The sequence below is a fragment of the Thunnus thynnus genome, chromosome 12 (assembly GCF_963924715.1).
Source record: "Thunnus thynnus chromosome 12, fThuThy2.1, whole genome shotgun sequence".
NCBI lineage: Eukaryota > Metazoa > Chordata > Actinopteri > Scombriformes > Scombridae > Thunnus > Thunnus thynnus.
The window spans coordinates 13,000,687-13,015,272 of NC_089528.1; the positions used below are offsets into that span (position 1 = coordinate 13,000,687).

At 41.1% G+C, this 14,586-nt stretch overlaps 1 protein-coding gene across 4 annotated transcripts in view; it reads left to right on the top strand.

The window, feature by feature from the left end:
• The first annotated feature begins 460 nt into the window (after window positions 1–460).
• The window catches only part of LOC137194043 (receptor-type tyrosine-protein phosphatase S-like), a 67,445-nt gene continuing 53,319 nt past the window's right edge, over window positions 461–14,586 (top strand). The window contains exon 1 of one of the 4 annotated variants that reach the window (XM_067605564.1): window positions 461–818. The gene's annotated coding sequence lies outside the window, so the exon portion shown is untranslated. The remainder of the gene's footprint in view (window positions 819–14,586) is intronic. The other 3 variants (XM_067605565.1, XM_067605566.1, XM_067605567.1) reach the window with 3 other exon arrangements.

Below are 14,586 nucleotides of genomic sequence, written 5' to 3' on the forward strand. Positions count from 1 at the left end.
CACAGTGAGTTGTGTTTTCTCCACAATATTTTAGAATGTCCAGCTATAATTTAGTGAGGGAGTTCTGCTCTGTAGGAGCTGATATGGGGCCATGACTCTGTATTGCTGCCAACAGCTATAATTAGACACTGTATTATGGGAATCTACGAGGTTTCAAGGTGCTTATCTTCATTTTAGCCCCTGGGGACCACAGTGGAAAAATCAGCCACCAATACACAAGAGCAACCTACCTCAGCAGCCACTTCTTTTGCACCAGTCAGCGATCCAGTCAGAGCTGGAGGAGGTGAGGGAGATGTGGGAGTAGTAATGGGGGTAATAGGGGTGATGGGGGATACGGTTGCTATTGGAGATCTTGCCTGCATCACGTCATGTGTAGGGGGAGGGGGAGAGCTCCGGTGTGTGTGTGTGTGTGTATGTGAGAGAGAAAGAGAGAAAGAGAGAGAGAGAGAGAGAGAGGGGAGGGGGATTATAGGAGTGGGAGGGAAGGAGGAGGGCGTTAAGGAAGAAGGCAGGGAGTATCAATGACATCAACCAGCAGTATCTGAGGCCGTACGACCAGCAATGCTCTCCCGACAAAAAGGCTGAGGAGCAGCCGTGACCCGCTACGCTCCCGAGAGGTCGACAGGACGGTACGGTTTGGGGGAAACGCCGGCGATGTGTGCATGCATCCTCCTCCTCAAAGGCAGACCTTTCTGTGAGTGGAGCTCTGCTGCCACTGGATTACATTTATCCTTGCTGTTTCCGAGGAAGCTTCCAGCTGCAAATCCACCCACATGAATCTACCAGACAGTAAAGAAGACGGAGCACTTCCTACCAAGGTAACCAGCATCCTATACATCCATGTAGAGTTAGTGTTTGCAGCCGTTTGCACCCCACCCAGACGGCTTATTTGCACTTGTCGAATAGCCTTTCGGAAACTAATGAGGTAAGAGTGCATCCCAGCCGGGATGAAATTTCATCGTTTAGGTTTTCTGGTTGAAGTGGAGCTGGGAGTCTCCTTTGCGCCTTTCCCCCCTCTTGCATCCCAGCATCACTTGACTTGACTTTGTTCAAACGTTTGGGTGAAGAGCTGACCGCGGGGGTTTGTGCAGACCAGGCTGGTTGGCAACAGCACTGTGAGTGCGCGTCCCTCTTCACCCCCCCCCCCCTCCTTATTGTTGGCTGGGCAGCATGAGGGACCCGGGCAGACTGGCAGAGCCTTTGTTCCTCGGTCACTCTCATTTAAAGTGGCTTTTTGTCATGGCCCTTAAAGCACTCTCCAGGTATAACGAGCCCAATGTTAAGTCTGATATTTTTGTCTCAAAAAAGAAAAAAAAAAATCAGGCAATAACATTGTTGAAGAAAAACCAAACCCTTATGATAAAAATAAATCCTATAGATTTGTTAAGAATATTTTAAAAGAGGATTCAGAGGAAGATCACAATGTTCCTTTCAAAGTCCTTTTGCCACTGTGCTGATATATTACAGTGATGGCAAAGCAAAGTAAAAATCCCATTAAGATAATGTCACTCTCAACACTTTTGAGGAGGCTATCACAGGCATATTATAAATCCATACCAGCTATTATACTGATATTACAATGATTTTTTGGTATGGAATGACACCAGGTGGCAAGGCGGATGGACTTATTTAGCAAGACTGTTTTCTAGACAATAGAGTGGCTGCTGCATCTGCTGCTCTCAAGCATTACTTAAAACAAGCCCATCTGCACATATAGGCAGTGTTTTGTGGTCCATAGACCTCTCATATGTCTATAATTATACGCAGTAGGATTTGCTGTTAATGTAGCCACTCACGCATACAGGCAGAGTGTAATTTAATGATACATCGATTCATCTTGACACATTTTCCGAGGGCTATTGCTTGTTTGGGATTTAATCATGTACACTCCAAATGCCTGTTTAGGTTTTCTGTATTTCCGCTGTGTGGCCTGTGTATACTGGAAAATCGCACTGTCGTGGCAAATCTGAGGGAAGTCTTCCTACTCACACACAGATGGGAAATTTTCCCTAGGGCACTGTGTGTTTGCTGGTTATTGTTCCAGACCATTTCCACATCCCTAATTATTTTAATCAGTCATTTTTACACATGAATTCACCTCTTTAGTAGATCCCCAATTTTTTTTTTCTTCTCTGGCTTATGATATTTCAGCTCCACTCCCTGCCAAACAGAAAAAAAAAACACATAAGCCACTCCACCTTAATGAAAGAGACAAGGATCTAGATATTTGCATTATTATGACAGGGATAAGTCATTATGTGGAAGCAGAATAATTAAACTTGCAAATGTTCTCAGTCTGTCTCTGTCGCTGGGAAGGAGATCAAATAATCTCCTCCAAAAGCCAAGAGATGCTCAGCCCCACAGGTATTCACCTAGGCGCTGTAAGGAGCAGTAGCTTATGAAATCAGTGATGTCATGTTCTCCCTCAAATAGCATTTCACAGGGTTCAACCATAGGCCTTAATGGTTTCCTGCTTCTTCCAAGCAGATACCACTGTAAGATCCATCCAGACTTGAATATGCCGGATGACGTGCGCTCCCACCGGAGCAGCTTTGGTTTCACGTCAAAGGCCTCATTGAAGTTTTATTCCCAGATTCGCACGGCAGCATCACCCGAACTGCTCCGCTCTCTACTTTCCTCCCTGGTGTTACATGTTCTGCCCATGCATGGGTTTTTAGCAGAATCTCTGTGTATACACTCTCTGTTTACTTTGTTGCACCAGTCAGCTGGAAGGAAGGAGAACATCAAGGCACGCAACTTTGATGCTGGGAGCGTAGCCACCTGTATTACAAGCAGACAGAAACTTTGTTGTTGTCGAGGCATTGATATTAATTGACCTTTTCAAAGCCTTCCAAACAGTGAGCTTTTGTCTCCTCCGCTTCTCTTCTTGTTTATTCAGAGGCTGCTGGAAACAATGCACATTGCATGCAGAATGAACCAATTAGAGCTGCACAATATGGTGGAAATTGGCAAAACAACTTTAATAATAATAACAATATATATACATATATATATTATTGTATCTATATCTATCTATCTATCTATCTATTTATCTATATATATATAATATATTATATATATATACATATACATATGCATATATATACATATACATATACATATACATATACATATACATATATATATATACGTGTGTGTGTGTAGAGAATTTAAAATTGAATGTTTCTGAGCAAATTTTCTTTAGAAATTTTACAAACTAGAAATTTTAGTTCTTGTTTAATATGTATGAAGATTTTTGTTGGGTATATCAGTGCAACACAGTACATCATATTCAGCAGCATTTTAGTCATTTTATGTGTGATTTTACATATTTTACCCATATCAAGATGCACATTGGTATGAAAACATAATGAAAACTTGATCATCACATCTAATGACAACAATTCCTCACATAACAATACCACAACACAAAACATCTAATATGCATTTTATTAGACAAACATTTGCACACATGTAACTTCAATGCCTAATTTAATTTTCATAGCAATACTTTCTGTTTGGAATAAATCATTTCGACAAACTTGCTCATAATGTGGTGCAATTCCATTGACAGTCAGTAAACAATAATGTTGAATTATCAGCTGAACCAGTTCCCATGTTTATTTAGTATGTTTGCCCATCTTTTAGCTTCATTTCAAGTTTTTTTTTAACTATATTAAATTAAGATAACTAAATATAATTAAATAGTTGTGCAGGGAGGTAATTTACATTCACGTAAACAAGTACTAGAAAGCAACGCAACTCCACTATTGTCTGGCTGTGCAAAGACCCACCTCAGTCTGTTGTTGATCACCTCTTTAGTGAGCCAGACTCATAATTATTCATTTTTAAACCAGAAGGTCATTTGCCATTATGTGTGTGTGTGTGTGTGTGTGTGTGTCTGTGTGTGTGTTTGTGTGCGCATACATGTCTCTCTGTTTCTGTGTGCCTGTGTGCATATGAGTGAAGGCTAAGAGATAGGTTGTGACTTGACTGATGCCCTTCTCCAGATGAATCAGAGATTCTGATGTGTCAGCGGGGATGAATAATGCACACTCCTCCACTACCTCTCTTCTCTTCCTCTCTTCCCCACCTCTTGTCTTCAGTCGTTCGTCTCTCTTTTCATCACAACTGCCACATCTGAAGACATCTTCACCTTCCTTTTCACCCCTCCCCCCTCTTCCTCTCCTCACTTATGCAAAAGAGGGCATTATTTTCCTGTCGCTGCTGCCTCCTTGTCCTCTGGTCAGCCTTCCTCTCTTCTTCAACATCTATCTCATCATTCTTGTCCTGAATGAGATTTTCCTGTCGTCTTTCTCAGTCGAAGTTTCAAGTCTCCTTTCATGCAATCTTCTGGACATTGCATGACTGGACACATGTTTTTTCGAGTATTTCATTCTGCTGACATTCGCACTGAAAATGGCTAAATGTGTTGATGTACAGGGGTCATTAGCCAATCATTGGTGGAGGAAGTGCAGCCATTGACTCGATTTGACAGTGACATCCCTGACTGACAGGAGTCATTAGGAGGGAAGGCCTGAGTGACAAGATGGCTGAAAAAGCAGAAGACAAACTGCCTAATCAGAACTTGGGGAAAGAGTAGGTACCGTCTACTTTGAAGTGTACAGTTAGCTGCCACTTAATGTTCAAACACCGGAATATTGTATGCATCCCGCTTCAAGCAGTTGACAAGTCCTCAAAAGTATTTTCACCTCTTGGAGTGGAAAACACCTCAGTGCGTGCTTAGAGGGTTGGATGAATTTATTTGGGCGAGGCGCCAAAATATTTTTGAGATTTGAAGCTATATGAATGCTAATGCAGACAGCAATCTGCGCTCATATAGAAAACCTTTTCTTACTCACTCTTATCAGTCCAGAGCCATTGAGATCACTGTGTTATACATTCTGTGGCAAAGTACAGCATATGATTAGGTTAGCTTAGCTTTCATAGTAAATATTGGACATCTTGACGGTTGTTTTCATTTAAGACCATGAGCAGAAGTTCCTTGCTTTAAGTGTTTTACAGAATAAATGAAAAGCAAAGTTATATTTGTCTCCTTTTTTTTTTTTTGCAGATCCGTAAAATGAGCCAATCTGTGACTCAAAAACATGATATGATCCCAACTGTGAGATTTGTGATCTGCTGAACCCCTGATAGTAATATAATGGTAATAATGTTGGTGATCACCTGACTTTTCCTTTAAAACCATCATCAGGTCAAAACTTTGGTTTATGACCAACCTGCAAAACATATGACATTCATTTCAGCTACAGGGTCAACTTTGTGTTTATTATTATGGCATCATACCTGCTAAACATCAGCATGTTTTATAGTCATTCTGCCTTTAACACTTGGCTCAAAACACTGCTATGCCTAAGTGCAGCCTCACAGAGCTGTTAGTATAGCTGTAGACTTTTAAAATGTCTCAGTAATTCTACATTACAATACAATTACCAGTTTTGCATTTCCTAACATATAGACCAGATGCCTGTGTCATCTATCCAAACCAAGTGTTCCCTGTTGTAATCAGTGCTACAGATCCAAGACAAGAAAAAAGGTTTTGGCATGCCTCCATAATGACAGTCAGTGAAAGAACATTTTTATTGCATTACTTTAAGACCTTTGCCATGCAGGATGGAAAAGGGACGACATCCAGGAAACTTACAGCTCCATTCCATCATCACAACTATTCACAGATAGAAAACTTAAACGCTAGAAGATTGGACACCCTCTGGGGTGTGGGGTCATTCTGCAGTGTGTGATGTTTGTGTAGTTGCAGGTAGTGGTTCTAGTGGGGACTGGTTGACATGACTGTTTGAATATAGCCCCATCGTTTGTTTGTGGCATTTCATGATTACTCTGTCTCCACAGTGCTGAAGGATGCCAGGTTGGATGAAGTATTTGTTTGATGGTGGTGAGAGTAATGGCTAGTCATTGGTGGAAAGCATCCGTGCGCAAGTCTGTTACCGTTGACAAGCATTTCATCTCTCACTTACCGAGACACGCTCTCCATCTGATTTCAGCAATGAGAGGGAGGACAAATGCAGTTTTTCTACCCCATTACTCCGGTTTTCAATTCTATTCACAACTTTATCGTCCCTCAAGGAGAAATTCATTTGCCGTCACAAATCTCATCTCCATCAGGAAGTCATGCAATGGCTGGTTAGTGACAGAACTGTTAGGGCTGGCCGCCTGTGTAGCACGTAAATAGAATTTGTTCACCAGCATATGCAGCCTCAGAAATCAGAATCGGTAATGCTTTTAGCTATATTTTTTTGTGCTACTCATGGAGCTTAACTAAACACCATAATAAAAAATGTGAAATGTATTTTAATGTTCTGTAGATGATTTCAGTGTTGTTGCAGAGCAGCGTTGCAGTTGTGAGATAATGAGCTCTCAGTGGACGACGTATCATGTGACCAAGCCAGTCAGGTGGTACCATGACAGCAAAAATACACAGGAGAGCGTTGGATTCTGGGCAAACACAACACTGTGTCTCCAGAAAATTAATAAGTATCTCCCAAAGGGATGGGAGATCTTTTACATAAACTAAGAATGAATAAAGGGTTGCTTCCAGATTGTAGCACACAAGTAGGTAAATATGGGACCACTGCTTGTAATTCTTTATTCTGTCAGCCCGGTGTGTATTGGTATTTCAAATGTTTGTGTACGTGCAAGGGAAAATATACATTTTAGAAACCAATGAAAGGATGAACCTATTTGAAGACCATCTACAGAGCATACATTAATGACATTCCCACTAGATAATTCTATATGATTGATCAGTCAATGTGAGGTTATTAAAGCAAAGCACTTTGCCTCTCAAGACTACTGTTATCACTCTCAAGACAAGCTTTTTACCAACAAGCCCTCAGATCTGCTGTGCACAACCAGACTTTGTCTTTTGACTGATGTATAGGTTTTGCTAAACAGCTAAAACAGGGAGGGGAAAATGGCTGGTGTGTCTCATTAATGAAGCGCAACTGAAATATGATGATGGCCAGGATGATGACAATGACGTCCAGGAAGATGAAGGTGCTCTCTGTTGTCAGGGAGTCTTCGTCCTGCTCCGGGAGAAGCTCACTAATTGGCTACGGTGTGTGTCTTGGCTGGTGGTGTCTGTCCTTTGTGTGTGTGTGTGTGTGTGTGTGTGTGTGCGTGCGCGTGTGTGCATGTGCACGCTCTGCTCGATAGACTTTTAATCATTAATTTTAGTGAGAAATGATGGTGAGCCTTTTGGGGATGACAGCCACACCTTAAGATAGATAGATAGATAGATAGATAGATAGATAGATAGATAGATAGATAGATGTGTGTATGTGAGATATATTATCACTGTACAAAATGTTGTTTTGCTTTAAAGAATAATGGGAAATAAGCTCCTCACACCTTTCTCATCCTTATAGAAATGCAAACAGTTACAAAATTTAATCAGTGATAACTTATTCAAAATACATTTATTAAAGTGTTTTGGATTTATGTAAAAAAAAGCAACACTGTGGCTTACATTTGAATTACGAATTGGCCCAGTAATCGGATAATTAACACAATGCTTCTTCTCTCATATGTCAGAGCTGTTTAACAATTAGGAATGTACATGCAAGTGCATAACTACGTGGACATCAGTATGTATATACAGTTCTCTCTCCCACTAGGATAAGAGTCTGCGCCAGCCTTAGATATGCTAATTGGACAGTGAGTTGACAAGGAATCAACCATCAGCCTGCGTAATGAGCCGCTGCACAGAAGATCGGCTGCCTCTGAAGAGCAGGCAACAGAAAGAGACAGAGAGGTCTCTGAGAGAAATTACGGAATATGTTTGGGTGTTTGCAAGCTCTGTGTTTTCGTTTCAGCCGAGTGAACGTTGCGTAGGCGTCTCTGTGTGGTCATGCGTGCATCTTGTTCTTCAGCTGTTGTCAGGTGAAAGCCCTCACCTGTCAGGGGAAACGGTATCCGCAAAATGTCTGTTCATTTGTGGAAGAAAACAACAGCCATGTTTTAGCTCAATAACATCACATTTTTGGCATGACCCTAAAGGGTTTGAAAGAGGTTTATGAGCCTAAGGGGTTGAAAAATTGACTCAGCCCACGGCGGAGCAAGTAATCCATCAACTTATTTCAGAGCATGAAAATTGTCAAAATTTAAGCTACAAGGTGTTCACCAGACAGTGTGATACATTGCTCTCTTATTAAACCAAAATTGGGACATGTTAATGCAGATATATTGTCAGCACACTGACTCATAAATACTATAACGTTCTCACCTGTGTGAAAAAATATAAAGATTAACATTCGGTTGTCATTTGGCTCTGTCTTCAAAGCAATTTCTTAAAGATTTAAAACTATTTATAGCTTCATAATGCTTTTCCTATCCTATCCAGTCATAAAAACAGTTCTTAAACCATATTTTACATTTCTATTAGTAGGAATAGAAATGCATTTATTTTTGTTAAAGTGAGCATCACAGGTGGTGGGTGAAAGTAACACCTCAGAAAACAGGTGGCACTACATTAGAGATTGATTAATGGACCATTAGTAGTTGAAATAAAGGTTAGGAAGGGAATAATGTACTGTAATTTCATGAAATGTTGACTAATATTACATTATCTTCTAATTAAGATATGGTTGTATTGAACTAATATGTGATATTGTAATTGACTGCTTATCTCATTTAAGTGTTAGATTTGCTGAAACTGATTCTTCATACTAGCAGCATCGAGACCAGAGCAGCTTCACTTAGCATACAAACACTTTAACAGTGTCCCCTCTGTTCTGATCCCTACTGATAATCTGCCCTATATGTACTTTTATGCCATTTGGTAATACATTTCCTGCTTAGCAGAAACCACTTCATCTGTTGCTGGGCTCATCTGAGGACTTTGCCTCCATTACGGGATGCCTCTTTCTAGCTGTGTTGGTCTGAGCCTCTTTAAGATGAGTGGGTGTACATTTGCCGCTCCATTGTTGGTACTGCAGCAGCTTTGCTACGTCCTAGACATGCAGAGATTGAGGTCATGCAGAGATCGAAAGGTGGAATCTTTAGTGCGTTATTTTAGCATGTTGCAGTTTGGGGAAGAGAAAGTTTCAGTCACGCTTCTCCCTCCTTTTGTTCCCCATCACGAATCCGTGTGTTGTCTTGGCTATGAAACGGAGTTGTGAACAAAAGTTGAAGCACATCCAGAATTTTTTCATGGGGAACAGCAATCTAACAGCTGAAACAGTTTGAAACAATAGCGATGCTGTGTGTTGTTTTATTGACGTGCTGATGTTGTGAGATATGAAAAGCTAATAACGTCTTTTCCTACTAGGAGTAGACAGACGCATTAAAGACTAAGGATGCAGCTGTAAATGTGGCTAACATGAAGGAAATTAAAGTGTAGAGTTGAAAAATTGGACACTCTAACATAAACAGGACTTGCTGCTTGTGTCTTTAAATCCATCTGTTCACATGACTTCTACCCACTTAGCTGCGGGTGATCAGTTAATTAGTTTTTGACCTCAAGCAAATCTCATGCTCCCTAGAAAGCCAGAGGATAGATAGATAGTTTTTTAAAATTTTGATTTTCTCATGATCCCAAGAAAGTTATCTAATGATCTGGACATAATTATTTAATGATAATAAGAAAAAAATCATGCTGGTTTTCTGAACTTCATATATTGAATGAGTATAAAAGGAAACCTTTAGCAAACACAAGATGATTATCTTTTGTGGGAGCCATTTTTTATTTCATTCTTCCACTGCAGACACATGGACTGTCAGGATGATTTGACAGAGAATAATAAAATAATAAAATAACTGCATACATGCTCATCAAAAAGAGACAGAATGTGCAAATGTCTCTGTATTTTCAACAATATAGAGAAAAAAGGAAATATACTCTCCCTCTGGTATTCCAAACAAAGAATAATAAATAAAATATTATTATTTTGTGAACTTAGCAACAGGCCATTTCCTTACGATCACAAGATAACACACCTTGTTATTTCAAGTATGTTAGATAATTAGACCTTTAACTAACAATTATTTTCAATATTGATGAAGCTATTATTTTGGGGAAATTAATAATTTAGTTGGTAAAATAATAAATTAGCTTAGTGATTAATAATGTAATAATGAACAATGCAAATTAGCCCTGAATGATGACTTAAAATGACTTACTTTATTGTTGTCCAACCAACAATCAAATTATGCAATTTAGAGCGATAAAACAAAACAAACAAATAATCTAATTCTGTAATTGATTAAAAGATAATTTGAATAAATAATTGAATAATTGGCTATTTTCCATTTTTTGTTTATTTGAACAAGCGCTTGTTTCAGCACGATGCGTGATCATTAAAAATGAGAAAAACCTCACAATTATATATGGGCTACCCTTCCATCAATACAGGTTTGGTGTGAGATTGCTGTTTCCATGAGTGTTATTTGTTTTCGGCTGTGTGATTTGAAATTCGTTCACAGCGCCACTGATGAAAATTGTTGCTGCTGGTTGGGAATGTCTCTTTTTGTCAATATTTCCCATGATAACCCTGTTTGGACATGTATGTACGGGGCATCCTAATTTCAGCATTCTGCAGGGTTAAGCAAGACTGAGGCGCCCAAATCTCCAGATTCATTTATATTCAGGGCAAAGTCTCGCAGTATTTGAGTGACAGGTGTGTTTTCTTGTTAGAGAGGAGCTTCAGATTTTTTTTATTTCCACTGCTAAAAATGTAACCAGGGCGGTGCAGCTCATGCCTGCAGTAAGCCGTGCTTCATCCTGTGCCTCTGATCCTCAATGTGTTTGTGTGTGTGTGTGCGCCTGTTCATGATCGTGTGTGTGTGTGGCTGCATATGTGTGTGTCTGTGGGCTGTGTGTTTAAGAGAGAAAGAGAAGGGAAGTGTGAGAGAGAGAGTGCCAATCTCCCCCATGATGCTTTGCCATCTGCCATGTTTATGCGTGTTTGCATGTGTTTGTGTGTTTGTGTGTTTTTGTGTGTGTACTTGTATTTATGAGTGTCGTTTGCCTACAGGGTCCAGGGTCATCGGAAACATGAGGTAATATTTGTCCCAGCCCCTCCCTGTATATGAGTAGTACATTGTTCCTACTCCAAACTTTAAAAAAAAAAAAACTGGCACAGAAAGCCATGAATTAATTGAATAATTGAAGACAAGGTTATTCTTGTGCTGAAAAGTATAAATTTACACTATAAGATCACAATCATTGTTAAAGAGGACAAATAAAAGTGGACGTAATTTTATTATTCAACCTTTAAAAGTTCTGTGGTGGAGGTGAAGTGGGTTTTTCCTCCCGTCATGATCACCTCAACATTTTCCGCTGGACTGTACCCTCCAAGCATCACGACACTCGTGCAAAGCCTGCACACAACACAGGATCCGAATTAAAGCTCTGAGAAATAAAAAAAAAAAAAAAAAAAAAAAAGAACACAAGCTTCCTATCAGGTGTACTATCTCACAGCTAGCATGGTGCCACAGGAAGCAGATCTGGTCTTTCTATGAGCACTAGTAGCTCGTTGTCATGGAGACAGGCCTTCTGAGACCATCGCAACCCACTTGTGGTGAAATGCATCATGGGTAAGGGGAGGGGGAGGAGGGTGCAGGGTGGGGACGAGGTGAGAAAAACAAAACATGTCATCCTCCCCCAGCGGAGCAGGGGCAGGTTGGATGCCACCTAAACAATGTTATTTCATCAGCCTGATGGAGCACAATAACCGGTGTACATTTCACCACCTGAGCTATTTATTGCTTCCAGCAATAAATAGCACATGCATCCCCATCAATCTATCTGTCTGGCTGACCATCTGTGTTGTCACGCTGAAAAGGTAATAAGACCACCCCCTGCTGTCTTCTCTCTTGTCTTTGCTGCAGATCCTGCTGGATGCTGAGCCAGATGATCAGGGAGAGGAGGTTGTTATAACTGTGAGGGGGCTTTAGAGTCCGTAGGTAGGCCTTAGTCATGAAAATATTCATGCTCACAATGCTCACACCTTTTCATTTTGATGCAAGCAAGAGCGCAAGGCCGTTCTCTATCTACACGTTCGGAGAGGAAGAGCGTTTTACGTGAGCATTAAATGTAAGATTTTATTGTTATCAATGCCATTATCGTTTCTGCTTATTGGTCTGATTCTTTATCGATTCCCTTATTGACCAGTTTTCTCTGTGGAAAAAAAAGTAGGCCTACACAGGTTTTCAGTGTCAACGCAACTGAGTCTGAACATGCATGTGACTCAGGTGTATGTTTTCATTTAGGTTTTCTTAGTCAAAGAAAAAAATCTGCTAAGCCTGCCTGTGTGGCGCTAATGTTATTATAACATAGGATATTTACCCTCAGTAACAGATGTGCTGCTCGGTTGGGAAGCAGCGGCACTCGCGTATAGAGTGTCAAAAACATGGCATTCCTGGAATTTAAGCCCATGTTGCGCAGAAAGATGTTTCAGTATATTCCTGATGTTTCCACCCTTACTTGAAATGATCATTTTACAGATATTACAACTGGCACTGTTGTCATCTTTCTTTGTGAAATGAAGCCCTGCTTTGGACCGCTCCTCCCTTCCCGCCATTGACTCCTTCTTGTTGCAAGTTTCTAGCAGCGTGGATGCTTGAGTTTGACGTCATTGTTTTCCCTTCTGATAAAAGGAATTGATAAGCTTGCTGGATCAGTTCTCAACTGGAACCGGTTCTCTATTCCCATCCCTAGTTAGATGCTATTAACACAAGCACAGACTTGCCAAGGCTGGCCCAGTTGACTGCTGCGTCTGTGTATCTGTTTTGGCTCGCTCCCTCACATTCACAGCTGTAGGATGCTCTAAGCCCTTTTGTTTGAACTGTGTCAATGGACCAACAACAGCTGGAGCAGCCGGTGCAGGGCAGCTGGGGAGAGGAAGAGGATTTTGGATACAAGCAGGGGTTAGAGTGTGTATAGAAAGAGGGAGAGATGAATGATAGGGTGCCACGGTGGAGATGGCATCAAGGGAGGAGAGGTTAACAAGGGAGGCGAGGAGGAAAGCGGTGAGAATAGATGGGGAGGAGGGATGAAAGGCGACGGGAGAAGAGGAGATTTCAGGAATACGGCGTCTAATACAAGAGTAAGACGAGGGTAAGATTAAGGATTAGGTCGAGGGTGAGTGACTGTAGTGGAGGTAGAGCAGAGAGGGCTTTGTCAGCAGGTGAAAGACAACGGGGAGGGATGGATAAACTAAGAATGATAGATCGGGTTAGACTGAGGTCACAGAGATATAAAGGCCCCAGCAAATCCACCACACAGGACAGAGGAAGTAGACACTGCAACATCCGAGGAGTACCTAATGTGTCAGTGGCCGCGTGGCACCAAACAGAGCAGTATCCTTAGTTAGATTACCGGTGGCAAATTGAGTTTCCATAAGAGGAGAATTTACTTAACATGCTGCCAATGGTGCTTGAATGAGCTCTGATCTGATTTTTCTTATCGCATTGTTCAATTGAAAAGGGGACGCTGAAAGCTTTTCTATTCAACGTCTATTATGCAGCCTTAGATAAGACGAGGGCAGAGCACCGACAAAAAGAGCCTGTATCAGATAGACAGCCATGTTTTCAGATGAGCTATTTTTGGAGGAGGAACTGGCAGACAGTAATGTGTTTGAGCAGGTCATTAGCTCAATAAGTGGTTGGAGGAGTCTTTGAATATGTAACTCACCAGAAATGCCTCTTTCATTTAGTAAAGGCGGGTAAGGGTCGGCCATAATCTCTCTTACTCCATTTCTGCCTGTGTATCAGGGATGTCAGGGTGAAAGTGTATTTGTGCATATTTATGCGCTGATCACAATGCGCCCTGTCACCTGTGAATACATATTATGTCTCCCCTAGAGCATATATGTTATCCCGTACCGATATTTGAAGGGAGACGCGTATGTGTGTGATATATGACAGGTTAACAAAGGCTCCTTTCTCATTTGGCCTCCCCACCTGCGTTCTGACACATCAGGGCGGAGGAGAGGGGGACGGGAGAGCTCGATAGGACTGAGGAGTTATTGACTCCCAGACAGGGAGCTTCTGCACAGCTTGTCTAAATCTCTGTAAGCAGACAGAGCTGAATTATGTTCAGACATCCAGATGCGTGAGACTGTGCGTGTTTATATCAGGAAAGAGAGCGAAATACTGACAGAGATCCCCCCCCCCCCCAAGGCAGGGGATTAACAAGAGGGGGGACATCTATTAAAGCAGCAGTTTCTGATACATTTGCTGCTATTGAATTATGCCGCATTCCTACTGACCCCTCAATCCTCTTTGTTGAAGTGTTTTCCATTACTCTCGCTGTATTATTGCTTCAACACTTTTATGTGTCACCAGAACAGTAAAATACTGAACACTAAAAAGGAATTAGGCCACAGCTTAAGTGAAATGAAATTATTAGGATGTCTGAGGAAAAAAACACTCTTAAAAATGTATCATTGCCGCTCATTTCACGGCTCACTAGAAAAGGAGACTTATTAATACAGAAGCAGTACGCCGAAAACTATTTCGGTCCGTTTCTTGTCTTAGTTGTTGAGCTCTATTGTTCTGGTATTAGTTCAGTCAGAGCTGGCCTGCTTGAGCTGTTAATCCCAGTCA